The sequence below is a fragment of the Anoplophora glabripennis genome, unplaced genomic scaffold (genome assembly GCF_000390285.2).
Source record: "Anoplophora glabripennis isolate ALB-LARVAE unplaced genomic scaffold, Agla_2.0 scaffold584, whole genome shotgun sequence".
Classification (NCBI taxonomy): Eukaryota; Metazoa; Arthropoda; class Insecta; order Coleoptera; family Cerambycidae; genus Anoplophora; species Anoplophora glabripennis.
Genome location: NW_019416664.1, coordinates 228682 through 246215, shown reverse-complemented (window position 1 = coordinate 246215; position 17534 = coordinate 228682). Strand labels below are relative to the sequence as shown.

The 17534-nt window shown below is 32.2% G+C and overlaps 1 protein-coding gene across 5 annotated transcripts in view; it reads left to right on the top strand.

Annotated features, from left to right (window-relative positions):
* Nucleotides 1-17534, top strand: part of LOC108912677 (aryl hydrocarbon receptor nuclear translocator homolog) — a 182073-nt gene that overhangs the window by 71559 nt on the left and 92980 nt on the right. The gene's annotated exons all lie outside the window — the stretch shown is intronic.

Below are 17534 nucleotides of genomic sequence, written 5' to 3'. Positions count from 1 at the left end.
GATACATCTTACAAAAAAAATCGATAAAAAACGAAACGGCACAAATATCTCCAATACCGTTAGAGATAGGTATAGGGAACCTATACACAGTTTGAAAGAGTTTTAAATTTCCCAACTCCCAAAGTAAAAATATACTGGGTGTTCCATTTAAAATAACCAAGTTATTGCTGTTTAAAGTTGAGAGAAGTATTCAGCAGTTTTTTGAACACCCTGTATAATACTAAGTGACGACAAATATAACAATTTATAACTTTAAGGATCTACAATAGACCCTCCAAAGCTGCTTCCTTAAAATTATTTTTTTATTGCTAATATTAAATTTCTACGCTATGCCTGCATTTTCACTAAAATTGAAATATCTCACAAACTGTAAGTCCTAGGTATGCAAAACCTTGAATAAAGTTTACCTATTTTTTTACGGTGCTTTCAAAAATGCAGTATAATACAGGGTGTTCCATTTAAAAAACCATAACTTTGATATGGTACGCTTTTCCTGGACACCCTGTATATTTCAAAATATTTTTAAAATGTAGCCGTAATCAACCTACACATATCCACCTAAACAGGTTTCTGTAACATTTACCGTTTGGTCACTAGCGACCGAGGCGTTACTGGTGGCCCACCCTGTATAAGTAGCATACTACTATGATGCACTTTTGTGAATACAAATATTCCGTATAAGACAAGGGTTTAAAGCGACTGCATTTATGAGAGTATATAATTTGATATATGTAGTATTTATTATACTGTGATACGATGTTATTGCAGCCAAACGTATTCTAAAAAATACACTGAAATGTTAACTTTAAAATGAACAATGATAATAAAAATGTCATAATTTATCAAAATGCATGAGATTGTTATATGCGCTGTGATGCAAAGTATAAATATTTCATTGTTTATATGCTGCTGTATTTTTTACTTCTTGTATTTGTAAGTTTATCGTACTTTATAAATAATTATAATTCAAAAAACATACTTTGAAACTTTCCCATTTTATTTTATTATTCCAAAACAAATTGCACAAATAAGCACAAGTTGAATGTAATCCATTTCTAATGACTACTTATCGTACTTTATAAATAAAAAGAGAAAAAACATTCTTCATTTGAAAGTTTCCCATTTTATTTTATTATTCCAAATTGAATTACACAAATAAACACAAGTCGAATGTCTATTTCTAATGACTAATGTGTGTATCAAAACGTTTATTTAAATTTCCCGCCATCTATCCTCTATTGCGCTGTTGCCGTTACTCCTTCTCTTTTATTACTTTTTTCTTCGTCTCATCTATTAATTAATGATTAAGGTAAATGTCTATATTTTTTTCGTTTTACCATTTGCATCATCCGTTCGATTGTAAGGGTATGTATCATAGCATTTGCCATAAGAACCTATGTTAAATATTCAAAATTTTTGCATTAATTAAAAACAAAACCAAATCGATAAATAATTGAGAATAATTCACAGAATTTCGCATTGCAAAAATAATATCTCAATAATACGAAATTGGCTGCATTTTTCGTAGTACCTGATTCTCCTTAAGTTGATATCAACTTTTTTTAATTAATATTTTAATTTACATTTCAAACTAAGGCAGTTACAGCGAACAAAAAAAATAAACCAACATTTTTTTTGATAAGCATTGTCGATGTTAATAATAATTGGAAAAAATATTTAAAAAAAATTTTTTTTAGAATAATTAACAATTTTTTGATGAATAAAATATAGAAAACCATTTTCAACTTATAAAAATGAATACAAAGTGAAAAATTACTAGTTACATTACGTTTTCAGCAAAAACGACAAATTTAAACATTCCGGGCACTTGGACAAAAAAATCGCACCGCTTTGAAACTATCAGTTTCTTCTCTTTAGTAGATTTTGAAGTTGAAAAGTTACAGTCAGTATCCTTAGTCTATCCATTATTTGCAATGTTATGCCAAGTTATTCAAATATCCCTAATTTTGCAATTTTTTACCTTTTTTAACCAACATTTTCACTTCGAATTTTTTTTATCAAAAACCAATAATTACGGCTTATAAAGAATACTCTGCAGTTTTCAAAAACCTACTTGGATTTTCTGTACGATCATTATTTCCCAAGTAATTGATTGCCCCAAAGTCAAAAATGACTTTTTTGCTTTGATCGACTCAGCGACAAATCATAGTTCTGGGAGGGGTCCGGAACCGCTCAAATTGAAAGGAATTAAATTATGTAAAGAGCTTTACGGTGAAATTAAAAAAAAATGTCCATAGACCTTTTTAAAGACAAGCAAATGTTTGGAAAAATTTTTTTCGTTGGTTTTCTTATGGTTACTCAAAAACATTAAACATTAAAAAATTTTAGTCTTCAGATCCTAAAACTAGAAATTTGAAGTTATAATTTCCTTTTTTTAATTCTCTCTGCGACCATTTACCTCCAAGTTACAGCTCGTTGAGGATAATAAAAAAATTTGGGATTTTTTTAATATCTCTTAATTTTTGTGGCTGGTGTTCATGAATATCAATATAACACGGACCGTTTTGGCGCAATACATGACATATGGCAATCTCGTGTATTGAAAACAACTGTACATTGTCATAAATTGTGGAAAGGACCCCGTAGAATCCTTATGAAAAGTGGCTTTCGGATAATTTCTTTGAAACTTTGGTATGTGATAGTTCTGATTACGTAGATCAAAAGTTTCAATGGGCACAAAGTCTTTTGTTTTGGACCTACGGCCCCTTTTCGCTGCATACTATGAATACAGCCATGATTCTTTTTTGTAAAATTACATTACATTCATGAACCTTCAAATTCTTAAAACTAAACACTCTTTGTTGTCCCTTGCTACTTTCAAATCACAAGTCAAATCCATCCCTGGTATTTTCTTCTCTGCTTGTTTTTTACATCTTTCCTTAACTCGTTTTCTCTTTCCTCGTTAGATTTTGTTGAATTTATTCTATCCCTTGTTTTTGACTTCGTAATGTGACTTGCTTAAATCCTCTCTATATTTGACTTATATTCTTTAATGCTTAGGTACCTAATTATTTAAAAATAATGTACTTAAATAGTTCGTTACATAAAATATATTTAGGCCACAACCTGTCAAGCTAAAGTTGTCATAATTTTCCCATCCACATGTACCGTTAAATAAATTCTAGCTTAGTTAACTTTTTCTTCCTATTTCATATAAAAAGTTAAGAGTTCTGTGTAACATTGGCAACACTGCATGGCTGATCTATCATTCAAAATGCACAAATTATGCTGTGTGTAAATTTTAAATATGATTTTTTATTCTTAATTTTTTTTGCAGATAATGTTTTACAGATAACACTGTATCGCTGTCTAAAATGTATGTACACATTTAAGACTCACACTGTATACGCGGTAATGAATATGCAGTTATTTATGTACAGGGTGTTAAAAAAAGAGTGTAAAATATTTAAGGAGGTAATAGTATGNATGCGAAAAATTTCAGATAAAAAAATCAAGAAGTTTCCGAGATATTCATTTTTTCCGGTCCGGTAATTTGGTTGAACTGGAATCATTCCTAAAATTTTAACTTTAACAACCTTTATCTTGAAAACGGGACACATTAATTATTGTAAATGACATAATGAAATTTGACACCCTGTATAATCATTTGCAAATTGTGGTCCCAATGCTGGATTGGGGTCATGATTTTGCATTTGCATCTAATATCGAAACCTCCACCTCGTTCGAAATATTATAGCTTAAAAAATTTTCTAATTTGACTAAATGTAGGAATCGAAACTGATGCAGATCAAATGTGTCTGATGTTGGGATATTCTTACATTAAAACCCGGTCTATACGCTGCCTTAAACTCAGTTAAAAAAGTCTTTACCACTGCTTCTGTCAACTTTCATTTTGTTTGCCCGCTTTTATGCAGGCGCAGTACAAGGCCCAACCTTGCATACGGTACGCGTTAAAAACAATAACAATATAGTTAATATAGTTTACTTTGGAATATTCTTAAATATAGATGCACCCGATGGCTTTTATGAATAAAATTTAAATAATTGTATATTAATGAAAGGAAAAAATACAAAACGTCAGGAATAAATTGTGAAGCGTGGGCGTGAGAACTAGATCACGATGTATATACGGTTAGATGAGGTGTACCAAACAATTTCATAGAGCGCACTTTCTACCCAACTATGTAGGTTACAAAATCCACATAGCCTTGATCACTGTGACTCAGTATTTGCCCGTTGTTTTAAATGAAGAACAGGTTTGTGTAAGCTACAGTATCCCATGGAGTCATAGAACTTTTCGTCGGTAAACAGAGGTCGTGACCAATACGTATATTTCCGATGAGATATAGCTGCATGTTATTAGCGGTCCACAAACTTCAGCTACCAGAACCATACATGGTTTCAGACATCGGTAACAATCTTTTCTTTGTTTTAAGAAACAAAATTATTACATGGTATGTTTGCTCACTTTCTCCACTACTATGTAACACAGCCATTTCTAGGAAAACATGCTAATATTGAGGATTTTTACTTGGCTTTAAATTATTCTTGTCACGATTATGGCTGGGTTCCATTCTAACTGTGAAGCGAATTTTAAATATAAAATTTCATTTTCTTGGATTTGTAATGGTACTAAATCGGTTTCCAAAAGTTTTACAATGACAAGGGAAAAGAATTTAATGGATAAACAAAATATCTAAAGAGAGTATTATTGTGCTTACAGAAGGCCTGCGTATCAGTTAGCGGTGAATATTAGCAACAAAGGTATTTACAAGTCCCCTAAAGTCTTTGGTGGCGCTTTCTTTGTAATAGTTGGATAATGAAACACGACTAAGCACTTATTGCTGCTTCCTCTGCATTTCATTAGCAGTTAGATTCTTAATGTTGCATATACTTCGTTCTGTATTTTGTTTTTATGCGAGCGAACAAAATATTTTCCTTTAAAGAGGAACGGGTGCTTCATCGGAGGGGGGACTGAAGGTGGACGCAGAGGGCCCTATACTTACGCGACTAAAAGAAAGTATGAGTGTTTGAGAGTTAGAACAGAAAATAGCAAAAGCAGGAAAAAAGCTGTTGACGAGAAGATTGTGGAATCAGAACCTCCGCACTCGCGTGGAAAAGTTTAAATATGATTTAGGTACATACAACAGAGTGGGCCACCAGTAACGCCTCGGTCGCTAGTGACCAAACGGCAAATGTTACAGAAACCTGTTTAGGTGGGTATGTGTAGGTTGATTACGGCTACATTTTAAAAATATTTTGAAATATACAGGGTGTCCAGGAAAAGCGTACCATATCAAAGTTATGTTTTTTTAAATGGAACACCCTGTATTTTACTGCATTTTTGAAAGCACCGTAAAAAAATAGGTGAACTTTATTAAAGGTTCTGCATACCTAGGACTTACAGTTTGTGAGATATTTCAATTTTAGTGAAAATGCAGGCATAGCGTAGAAATTTAATATTAGCAATAAAAAAATAATTTTAAGGAAGCAGCTTTGGAGGGTCTATTTTAGATCCTTGAAGTTATAAATTGTTATATTTGTCGTCACTTAGTATTATACAGGGTGTTCAAAAAACTGCTGAATACTTCTCTCAACTTTAAACAGCAATAACTTGGTTATTTTAAATGGAACACCCAGTATATTTTTACTTTGGGAGTTGGGAAATTTAAAACTCTTTCAAACTGTGTATAGGTTCCCTATACCTATCTCTAACGGTATTGGAGATATTTGTGCCGTTTCGTTTTTTATCGATTTTTTTTGTAAGATGTATCCACGTGTCTCTATCGAGGTCTTTACTGAATTGGTTTGGGTTCTTCTTGATGACGTCTCTTTAAATATAAGGAGAAAAATGTGAATGCAAATAGATGGCACACCTGCACATTTTTCATATTCAGTGAGAAATTATATAAATCGATAATTAAGTAATAAATGAGTAGGTAAGAATGGTTCATGTCAGTGGCTACCACAGGTGTCCAAACCTCTCGTAATGGACTTCTTTGTTTCGGGCTGTATAAAAATATATCTTGTACACAGTGTTCCACCTACTACTTGCGATGATATGAAGGAAAGGATTAGATATGCATTTGCCACAATCACCCCAAATATTCTAAGGAATGTGAGAATATCATTTGAAGATAGAATAAGATGCTGTATTCAAGAGAATGGTTATCAATTCGAACATCTATTAAAATTTTTCTTTGTTTCTTCTAAAAGTAAAATTTTCTTTAATAAATATTTTTCATGTTCATAAATAATTCAGTTACTTACTACAAACATATTTATACAAAATTAATAACTTTTTATAATTATTCTGCTTATAAAATAATATTTTTTATTAGAAAACTTTTTTGAATATTTTCATGATAATGATAAAAGGAACTTTTACTTTTAGAAAAAACAAAGAAAAATTTTAATTGATGTTCGAATTGATAACCATTCTCCTGAATACAGCATCTTATTCTATCTTCAAATGATATTCTCACGCAAATGCATCTCTAATCCTTCCCTCCAATATCATCGCAAGTAATAGGTGGAACATTGTATACAAGATTTTTTATATAGCTCGCAACAAAGAAGTCCATTACGGTGAGGTCTGGACACCTACGTGGCCACTGACATGCACCATTCCTACTTATCCATTTATTACTAAATTTTCGATTTAAATAATTTCTCACTGAATATGAAAAATTTGCAGGTGCGCCATCTAATTGCATCCTCATTTTTCTCAATATATTTAAAGAGACGTCATCAAGAAGAACCCAAACCAATTCAGTAAAGACCTCGATAAAGACACGTGGATACATCTTACAAAAAAAATCGATAAAAAACGAAACGGCACAAATATCTCCAATACCGTTAGAGATAGGTATAGGGAACCTATACACAGTTTGAAAGAGTTTTAAATTTCCCAACTCCCAAAGTAAAAATATACTGGGTGTTCCATTTAAAATAACCAAGTTATTGCTGTTTAAAGTTGAGAGAAGTATTCAGCAGTTTTTTGAACACCCTGTATAATACTAAGTGACGACAAATATAACAATTTATAACTTCAAGGATCTAAAATAGACCCTCCAAAGCTGCTTCCTTAAAATTATTTTTTTATTGCTAATATTAAATTTCTACGCTATGCCTGCATTTTCACTAAAATTGAAATATCTCACAAACTGTAAGTCCTAGGTATGCAAAACCTTGAATAAAGTTTACCTATTTTTTTACGGTGCTTTCAAAAATGCAGTATAATACAGGGTGTTCCATTTAAAAAACCATAACTTTGATATGGTACGCTTTTCCTGGACACCCTGTATATTTCAAAATATTTTTAAAATGTAGCCGTAATCAACCTACACATATCCACCTAAACAGGTTTCTGTAACATTTACCGTTTGGTCACTAGCGACCGAGGCGTTACTGGTGGCCCACCCTGTATAAGTAGCATACTACTATGATGCACTTTTGTGAATACAAATATTCCGTATAAGACAAGGGTTTAAAGCGACTGCATTTATGAGAGTATATAATTTGATATATGTAGTATTTATTATACTGTGATTCGATGTTATTGCAGCCAAACGTATTCTAAAAAATACACTGAAATGTTAACTTTAAAATGAACAATGATAATAAAAATGTCATAATTTATCAAAATGCATGAGATTGTTATATGCGCTGTGATGCAAAGTATAAATATTTCATTGTTTATATGCTGCTGTATTTTTTACTTCTTGTATTTGTAAAGTTTATCGTACTTTATAAATAATTATAATTCAAAAAACATACTTTGAAACTTTCCCATTTTATTTTATTATTCCAAAACAAATTGCACAAATAAGCACAAGTTGAATGTAATCCATTTCTAATGACTACTTATCGTACTTTATAAATAAAAAGAGAAAAAACATTCTTCATTTGAAAGTTTCCCATTTTATTTTATTATTCCAAATTGAATTACACAAATAAACACAAGTCGAATGTCTATTTCTAATGACTAATGTGTGTATCAAAACGTTTATTTAAATTTCCCGCCATCTATCCTCTATTGCGCTGTTGCCGTTACTCCTTCTCTTTTATTACTTTTTTCTTCGTCTCATCTATTAATTAATGATTAAGGTAAATGTCTATATTTTTTTCGTTTTACCATTTGCATCATCCGTTCGATTGTAAGGGTATGTATCATAGCATTTGCCATAAGAACCTATGTTAAATATTCAAAATTTTTGCATTAATTAAAAACAAAACCAAATCGATAAATAATTGAGAATAATTCACAGAATTTCGCATTGCAAAAATAATATCTCAATAATACGAAATTGGCTGCATTTTTCGTAGTACCTGATTCTCCTTAAGTTGATATCAACTTTTTTTAATTAATATTTTAATTTACATTTCAAACTAAGGCAGTTACAGCGAACAAAAAAAATAAACCAACATTTTTTTGATAAGCATTGTCGATGTTAAAAATAATTGGAAAAAATATTTAAAAAAAATTTTTTTTAGAATAATTAACAATTTTTTGATGAATAAAATATAGACTACCATTTTCAACTTATAAAAATGAATACAAAGTGAAAAATTACTAGTTACATTACTTTTCAGCAAAAACGACAAATTTAAACATTCCGGGCACTTGGACAAAAAAATCGCACCGCTTTGAAACTATCAGTTTCTTCTCTTTAGTAGATTTTGAAGTTGAAAAGTTACAGTCAATATCCTTAGTCTATCCATTATTTGCAAAGTTATGCCAAGTTATTCAAATATCCCTAATTTTGCAATTTTTTACCTTTTTTTAACCAACATTTTCACTTCGAATTTTTTTTATCAAAAACCAATACTTACGGCTTATAAAGAATACTCTGCAGTTTTCAAAAACCTACTTGGATTTTCTGTACGATCATTATTTCCCAAGTAATTGATTGCTCCAAAGTCAAAAATGACTTTTTTGCTTTGATCGACTCAGCGACAAATCATAGTTCTGGGAGGGGTCCGGAACCGCTCAAATTGAAAGGAATTAAATTATGTAAAGAGCTTTACGGTGAAATTAAAAAAAATTGTCCATAGACCTTTTTAAAGACAAGCAAATGTTTGGAAAAATTTTTTTCGTTGGTTTTCTTATGGTTACTCAAAAACATTAAAAAATTTTAGTCTTCAGATCCTAAAACTAGAAATTTGAAGTTATTTCCTTTTTTTAATTCTCTCTGCGACCATTTACCTCCAAGTTACAGCTCGTTGAGGATAATAAAAAAATTTGGGATTTTTTTAATATCTCTTAATTTTTGTGGCTGGTGTTCATGAATATCAATATAACACGGACCGTTTTGGCTCAATACATGACATATGGCAATCTCGTGTATTGAAAACAACTGTACATTGTCATAAATTGTGGAAAGGACCCCGCAGAATCCTTATGAAAAGTGGCTTTCGGATAATTTCTTTGAAACTTTGGTATGTGATAGTTCTGATTACGTAGATCAAAAGTTTCAATGGGCACAAAGTCTTTTGTTTTGGACCTACGGCCCCTTTTCGCTGCATACTATGAATACAGCCATGATTCTTTTTTGTAAAATTACATTACATTCATGAACCTTCAAATTCTTAAAACTAAACACTCTTTGTTGTCCCTTGCTACTTTCAAATCACAAGTCAAATCCATCCCTGGTATTTTCTTCTCTGCTTGTTTTTTACATCTTTCCTTAACTCGTTTTCTCTTTCCTCGTTAGATTTTGTTGAATTTATTCTATCCCTTGTTTTTGACTTCGTAATGTGACTTGCTTAAATCCTCTCTATATTTGACTTATATTCTTTAATGCTTAGGTACCTAATTATTTAAAAATAATGTACTTAAATAGTTCGTTACATAAAATATATTTAGGCCACAACCTGTCAAGCTAAAGTTGTCATAATTTTCCCATCCACATGTACCGTTAAATAAATTCTAGCTTAGTTAACTTTTTCTTCCTATTTCATATAAAAAGTTAAGAGTTCTGTGTAACATTGGCAACACTGCATGGCTGATCTATCATTCAAAATGCACAAATTATGCTGTGTGTAAATTTTAAATATGATTTTTTATTCTTAATTTTTTTTGCAGATAATGTTTTACAGAGAACACTGTATCGCTGTCTAAAATGTATGTACACATTTAAGACTCACACTGTATACGCGGTAATGAATATGCAGTTATTTATATACAGGGTGTTAAAAAAAGAGTGTAAAATATTTAAGGAGGTAATAGTATGAACCAAAATAAGCAGAAAAGTCTCAATAAACATGGGTCCGCAAAGTAACGGTTGCGGAGATATGGAATGTTTTATGTTTTTTGGCCCCTTTTTTTATTTTGCAAAAACGTTGTGTATTTTCTTATAATAGTTGGTTGATGTTTAGTGAAATAAACAGTACGTATTTGACAGTTGTTCTCAGTGCACAAGTTTTCTTTCGCTATGGCTGGTTACTCTAACGCAGAATTAACAGACATGCATTTCATGTATGGTCGTGCTAATGGGAACGCCACCGAAGCGCGACGTCTTTATGTTGACGCTTATCCAAATCGCCAGATTCCTTCACAACGCATGTTTGGAAGAATTCACCAAAGATTGCGTGATACCGGTTCCTTGAGCAAACAGTGCCATTTATCCGGAAGACCAAGGTCGGTATCCACTCCTAGAGCAGAAGAAGAAATTCTAGCACTGGTAGAGCAGAATCCAGGTACGAGTGTGCGGAGAATATCAGCCGAGGTAGGAATTAGTGGTCCTCTTGTTTGGAGAATCCTTCACGAGCAACTGCTTTATCCATACCATGTGCAACGAGTACAGGCCTTAAATCCAATAAATGATCATCAAGCACGTTTGGTTTTTTGCCGCTGGTTTCTACGTCATGATGCTGAAGACCCTCGTTTTCTTGCAAACATTCTTTTTACTGATGAGGCCGGGTTCACAAGAAATGGAGTGTTTAATTTTCACAATACGCATATTTGGGCCGACGAAAATCCTCATGCTCTAATAGAATCTGGACATCAGGCACGTTTTTCATTAAACATTTGGATGGGTATTGTAGGTGACAGGTTTCTAGGTCCTGTTGTTTTACCAAACCGATTAACAGGCGCTGCTTACCTCAACTTTCTGCAGAACACACTGTATGAGTTTTTGGAAGACATTCCTTTGAATCAGAGGCAACAAATGTGGTTCCAGCATGATGGTGCTCCAGCTAATTTTTCCATGACCGTTAGAGAGCATTTACACCAAACTTTTCCACATAGATGGGTAGGAAGGGCCGGACCTGTTTTATGGCCTCCAAGATCGCCTGATTTGAACCTTTAGATTTTTTTGTTTGGGGATATATGAAGACATTAGTGTATGTTAGTAAAAGCATGATAGTACATGGTTGTAAAAAAATCGAATGAAATGCAAAGTTGAGCACAAAGATCACAACTAAGGAAATAAAGAAACATAAGAATTTAAATCATAGCACTCGAAAGTGACAATCATTATTATCATTACAATGAAACTGTCACTATGAAAGATGTAAAAAGACTATGTAAAGACTATGTAAAAATGTTTTAAAAAATGTTACTGTTCTGAGCCATACATTATTTAAAAAATAATTATTTCTGATTAAACTACACAGACTTCGAAAAAAGTAGATAAATTTTTTCTTCAAAAAAGTCTAATTCATTAAAAAATAATATTATTTGCTTGATAATTCAAAGGAATAAAAAAAAATCGAAAAATTTCTGTTAAGAGTAGTTAAAAACTATCCTTATTTATAACCGGTTTTGATGAAACTTATGGTAGTTAAAGACCCTTATGGTATAATTATTACATACAATTTTTATTCCGTTATCTAATCAGAAAGAAAGTTATTTTAAAAAATATCCAAATGATAAGACCCCTTTGGAGGGCCATATCTCAGTAACGGTGCTTCGGAGGATCAATGTTTATAGGAACTTTTTTTATTATTTTTAGCTCTACCTTCACCCCCTTAAATTTTGTACCAACTTTTCCAGACACCCTGTATTGCGAAAATGTTAGACGACTGTTAGTTAAAGTTAAAGAACAAAATCTTAAAGTATAGTCGGGTATGCAGTCAAAGCCAATATGTACTCTTATTTATTACTTGAGCTTTCGGAATAAATTATTCCTTCTTAGGCCTACGTCACATAACAAACACGCATGCCGAGAGCCTTGAAGCAAAGTGAATTTGGTGTCTCTTGACATCTGCAAAATGTAGACGTTCTTGTTGACAATGTTTCTTAGCATCGCCGTCATCGTCAGTGATTTTTTTCTCTTTAATTAGAAACATTATTAGTTTACGTGTTATCGGTCTAAGTCAGTGGTCTTCACACTTTTACGATTTGCGGAACCCTGCCAACATTTCGATTTTTTGAGGAACCCTACTCCTAAAAAAAATTTCGAACACATTGTTTACTCATTATATAATATATTTATACATACTAGTTTTAAGAATATATATATTTTTTATTTTGTAGTATCGATATTGTTAATTTCAAAATTTTGAATTTTTACCCAGTCGCGGAACCCCCAGAGAGGTTGTGGGGAACCCCAGGGTTCCGCAGAGCACAGTTTGAATACCGCTGGTCTAGGTCAACATCTTCAGATATATTAAAATAATTGCTTTACTTTTTTAAACTTTAAGATCTCGTATCTCAGAAAGCAGTGGCCGTAGGCTCTTGGGTTTGACCAGTTTTATCGACTTAAAGTCTGGAGGTACCATACTGTTATTACACTAGAATAAAAGGAAATGACGCACAGGAAGATTCACAAGAATCGAGTTAACTAGTTAACAAAAAGAGGTTATTCTTTTCTGACGATTTCCTGAATATTATCACGAACGATTCGATTGTATATTTTTGAGTTTAATTTGCATGACCTATTCTGACACTGACCGTACTATCAAATATAAAGCTATGAATACAACTCGAGTGAAAGTAGACTACATACTTGTATATGTATATGGATGGTTGAAAATGTCAATGACATCACATTCCGAATGATGATAACGTCATCAAAGGAATTTACCTCATCTGTAACGATTTGTTTTACGAGGCAGTACTATATTTGTGGCGTAAGGGTTTGTTCAAATAAATAATTTTGGGCAATATCTATCCAATTGGTAAAATGCAATTTTTTTTCTAAATAAAATGTGTAGGTGTTAAAAGGTGGACGAACATCCGTTTCTTCACATAAACCCTATTTACGCTCGAAACTGCTTAAAACTAGTAAGGAATATCAGTTGTAAACGTATTGTTCTATGGTGTATTTATGAGTGTGGTCACTCTTGCCGCATATTAATTAAATCGAAGGTATTTTCCTTGGAAAAAAGTTTGTGGTTTCGCTTTAAAAATGATGGGTACGTTAGCAGATACAACTTGCTTTTTTCTTTTTAACTGCACATTTTGTTAGGGATCAGCGAACGTTCGTTTTTGTTTAACTAAATATCCCATGAAAAAAATCGAATTGTAAAAGCGCATATATAGTATATCATAATGAACTGTAGGTACTGTAATAATATGAGTGGAGTAATTTAGGCACTACTTAAAAAACTTCAGGGTCAAAATTTGTGGTTATATAGGAACAACTTCTTTTACCATGTATTTTGTAGCGCCTCAGGGCACAAATACACCCTGTATATTTTTGTATTAGTTCATACTGAAAGTACATGGACCATTGAGAAAAAAACATGCATTTGTTTTTTTTTTGTCACAAACAGGTAAATTCGGGTAACACACTTTTTAATCAGCTTATTATTATTATTGTACAGGGTGTCACCTGAAGAATGCTACATACTTCAAGGGTATAATGTAGAACCCAAATGGTGTCGATTTAACCAAACGATTCAACGAAAAATGTAATAAAAAAAAATTACAGGGTGTTAGTTTCTTTTTTGTTTCTTGTTTTCTCCTTAACTCAGAACCCTGTTAACCGATTTGAGCAAAATTTACCATTTACGCAGCAGTTACCATGTTTCCATTTTTACCCTGTACAAAATTTGCTTGAACCAGACCTCCCGCTGAGATTAACATTTTGCTAACGATTTCTTCAGTTACATAACAGGGATCATACATTTCTCGGCCTTTACATAATGAAGATGTTTTTACCCGTGTGAAGCGAAGAAAATCCACAGGGAATAAAGGAGCATTACTTCCAACACGAATTTTCAGTTGTCTGGTGCGGGATTATAGGAAATTTTAGTTTGGGGTCTATCGCTCTACCTGCAACGGCCAAAATTATTTGGAATTCCTTCGTCCAGAACTTCCTGGGGCACTTCATTTATACTAGATGACAAATGTGGTTAATGCACGATGGTGCACCGGCTCATTACAGCCATTTGGTGAGAGATCATTTAAATCAAATATTTCCAAACCGGTGGATTGCTCGAGGTAGTGACTTTCCTTGGTCTTCTCGATGTCCAGACTTTAATCCGTTAGACTTTTACTTTTGAGAGTAATTTGAAAGGAATTGTTTACATCACCTAATACGGGAGAAGAACTTTTGGTATAGAATAAAAGACGCCGTACGACAAGTTAGGCGAACGTCTAATTCGTTTCCTATTCTCAATAGTTTCATAAAACATTTAAGGAAATATGTCGAAGAGAATGGGGGACACGTAGAACATTTATTATAAATTAGTAGACTCTTTAGTACCGCCACCTTCCAGTTTATTATGTTATTTATTATGTTTATTATGGATACGGTTATTTCCAAAATTATGGGGTATGTCTTAATAAATATTTTCTGTAATATCTTCGTAACCGAGCATAATTTCGACTTTTAATAGATATACAATTTTTGTGTACAATAAAATTCTCTACTCTATCTATTTCTGATAGCTGCGTGTAAAAATTTAAACGTATAAAAAAGTGATAGAAGAATATTCACAAAGGGTTGCAGTAAAATGAACGCCCTATATGATTTAGCCTAATGGGAACATAATCACTGCATACTTCATGACGAGAAACTAAGCTTCAGCAAATTTTGCTCAAATCGGTTAACTGGGGTCTGAGTTAAGGAGAAAACAAGTAATAAAAAAATAAACTTTAACACACTGTAACTTTTTTTGCGACATTCTTCGTTGAAGCAAATTTGGTTAAATCGACACCATTTGGGTTCTAGATTATACCCTCGATTATACCGATTATACCTTGTATAAGGATACTGGTTAGTAAATATTCTCATATTTCTATTCAGTGTAATTCATTGCGTCCGTCACACGATTGTGCAAATGTCAATCATTATAAAAATTTCTACTTGTCAAACAAAATTTTACTACTTTTTTCATTTTTTAAATATCGAAGAATGCCATTCAGACATTATTATTATAAATCCACAAGGTCGTAAATGTGATGTTTCAATTATTTTGTAGAAAAAATAATTACCTCATTTCACATGTAAGATGGCTTGGCACATGTAGATTCCTATTACTAAGTCAAAAACTAATTAATAAATGATAATTAATTCATTAAAAGCCATTGAATTCAGATGGGAACTTCTAATGTCAAAATTTTACTGCATTTTCCATGTTCCGTATTCGAGCAAGATTTCGTCATTTAAAATAAATACAATACATCCGTAAGTCCAGTAACAGAATAGATTGGTAATATAATTATATTACCGGTTCGGGCAAATTTTGGAGAACAATAATACCATTGGAATAAAATTAAAAGAGACCGCGATAATTTTGTTAAACGATGGAAGATGTGGTTCAAATTTCTCTGTGAACTTGAATCCTTGTTGGCTACAAATACTAAAAGATGGAAAGTAATATAATAAACATCAGATGATGAGGCGACATTCACGCTTGAAACATGAATCGATTACGGTCGGAGGTCATTCAACTCTCAAGAATTTTTCGATGTTTCGGTCAATAACAGATTACAAAATGATACTAATTTGAAAAAAACTCAAATTCAGCATTGAAAATATACCTAATATCAAATTAATTAAAAAATTATTTCGGAATGGCTATGGGTCTTTTATGCTCCTGTGTTAAGTATTATGGAATTTAAGTACAAGCATTTAATAATTACAATGAAGACAAAGTTTGTTTGTTTACGTAAGTTTACCTTAGCTTTCTCGGATATGATCGAAGGCTTATCGAAGTTATTATTCAAATGGCGTGGAAACCCAAAGAAGTAACGGGTAATAAATTACAACAGGTTGGCTTGAGAATATTGATTATGTATTGATGACATTAAATAGTTAAAATAACAGCCTTATTCACCAACGTTTCTATTAGGGAGTCAGCTAATAGTAGCTAAAATGAGTTTAATGATTATTTCTTAGAATTGTTAAATGTTATTTGCCCCTCAAACTTTATCACAAAAAACTTTAGGGATGTATTTGCCAGTACATGAACTCTATGAAATATATTTTTCGTATAAAAATAATGAAATGCAAGCTACGTATCTCCCGAGACGCCAAAAACCATCTTAACTATGGTTGATGCATATGTTAAAATTTTTTTACGTAAAATGGTTGTTTTTAGGTTTTTTAAACTTGAACTAAGAACTACAAAAAGCCATGTAATGAATTACTGTTGACTGCCACTGTTTGATTTTAATTTCGTAATGTGTTACATTTGCATTACTCCTGAAAACGAGCATTCCGAAATCTAATTAAAATTAAAATATCTTGAATTTAATGTGTATTGCAAGTCCGCCATTTTAGATACGCCATTCTGTAATTTAAAATCATTTATTTCAGATTTACATTAAGCGATTTTAAAAACGCACCCGTCAATTCTTTTTAAAGCGAACCAAAGATCTGAAAGGTATTTAATGAGAATGTCTATCATATATCCGCCATATTGTATCTGCCATCTTACATCGGTCATTCTGGGACAGGATTGTCATGCTAGATTTGTAAGAAGCAATCTTAAGAACCCCCGTCAATGTCTTTTTTCAACGGGATCCGGTGTCTTAAAGGCAACTGATGCGAATTCCGCTAATAAATGCGCCATCTTGGATACTCCATTCTATAATTTTGAATCTATCATAACATATTTTTAGCATACTATCTTGAATACATAGTTAATCTATTTTCAGAGTGATCCGATGTATATAAGAACACTTGATGCGAGTTTTAGCCCTTATTCCGCCATATTGGGTCCGCCATTTCGAGATTTAAATTCCATCAGGCCTTGATAATCACTGCCAATTCATAGCCATACGATTCTGGTGTTTTTAAAGACATTTACATCGGGGTTGGATCCGTCATTTTGTGATTTGAAATGTTTTATATCGTGTTCTTGATCAATAATTCCGGTTGCTATTTTTAATTCGTTTCAACTCTGAGATTGAAATTCTTGGTCATGTATCATAAATTTTTGGGTTTATAACCCAAAAATTGATGACGCCATCTTAATTTTTGCAAACGTGCACACGAATTTTTGAAGTTCTGAGATCAAGCTTCAAAATGAGACCTTATATGAACTTTTTTGTTGCTGGTGGCAGCACTGATCCGGTTGATTGAACAAAATTTTTTAATAATTCATCACAACTTAAGAAGTTTTAAGCGGTCTTGGCGAAAAATTGAATTTTA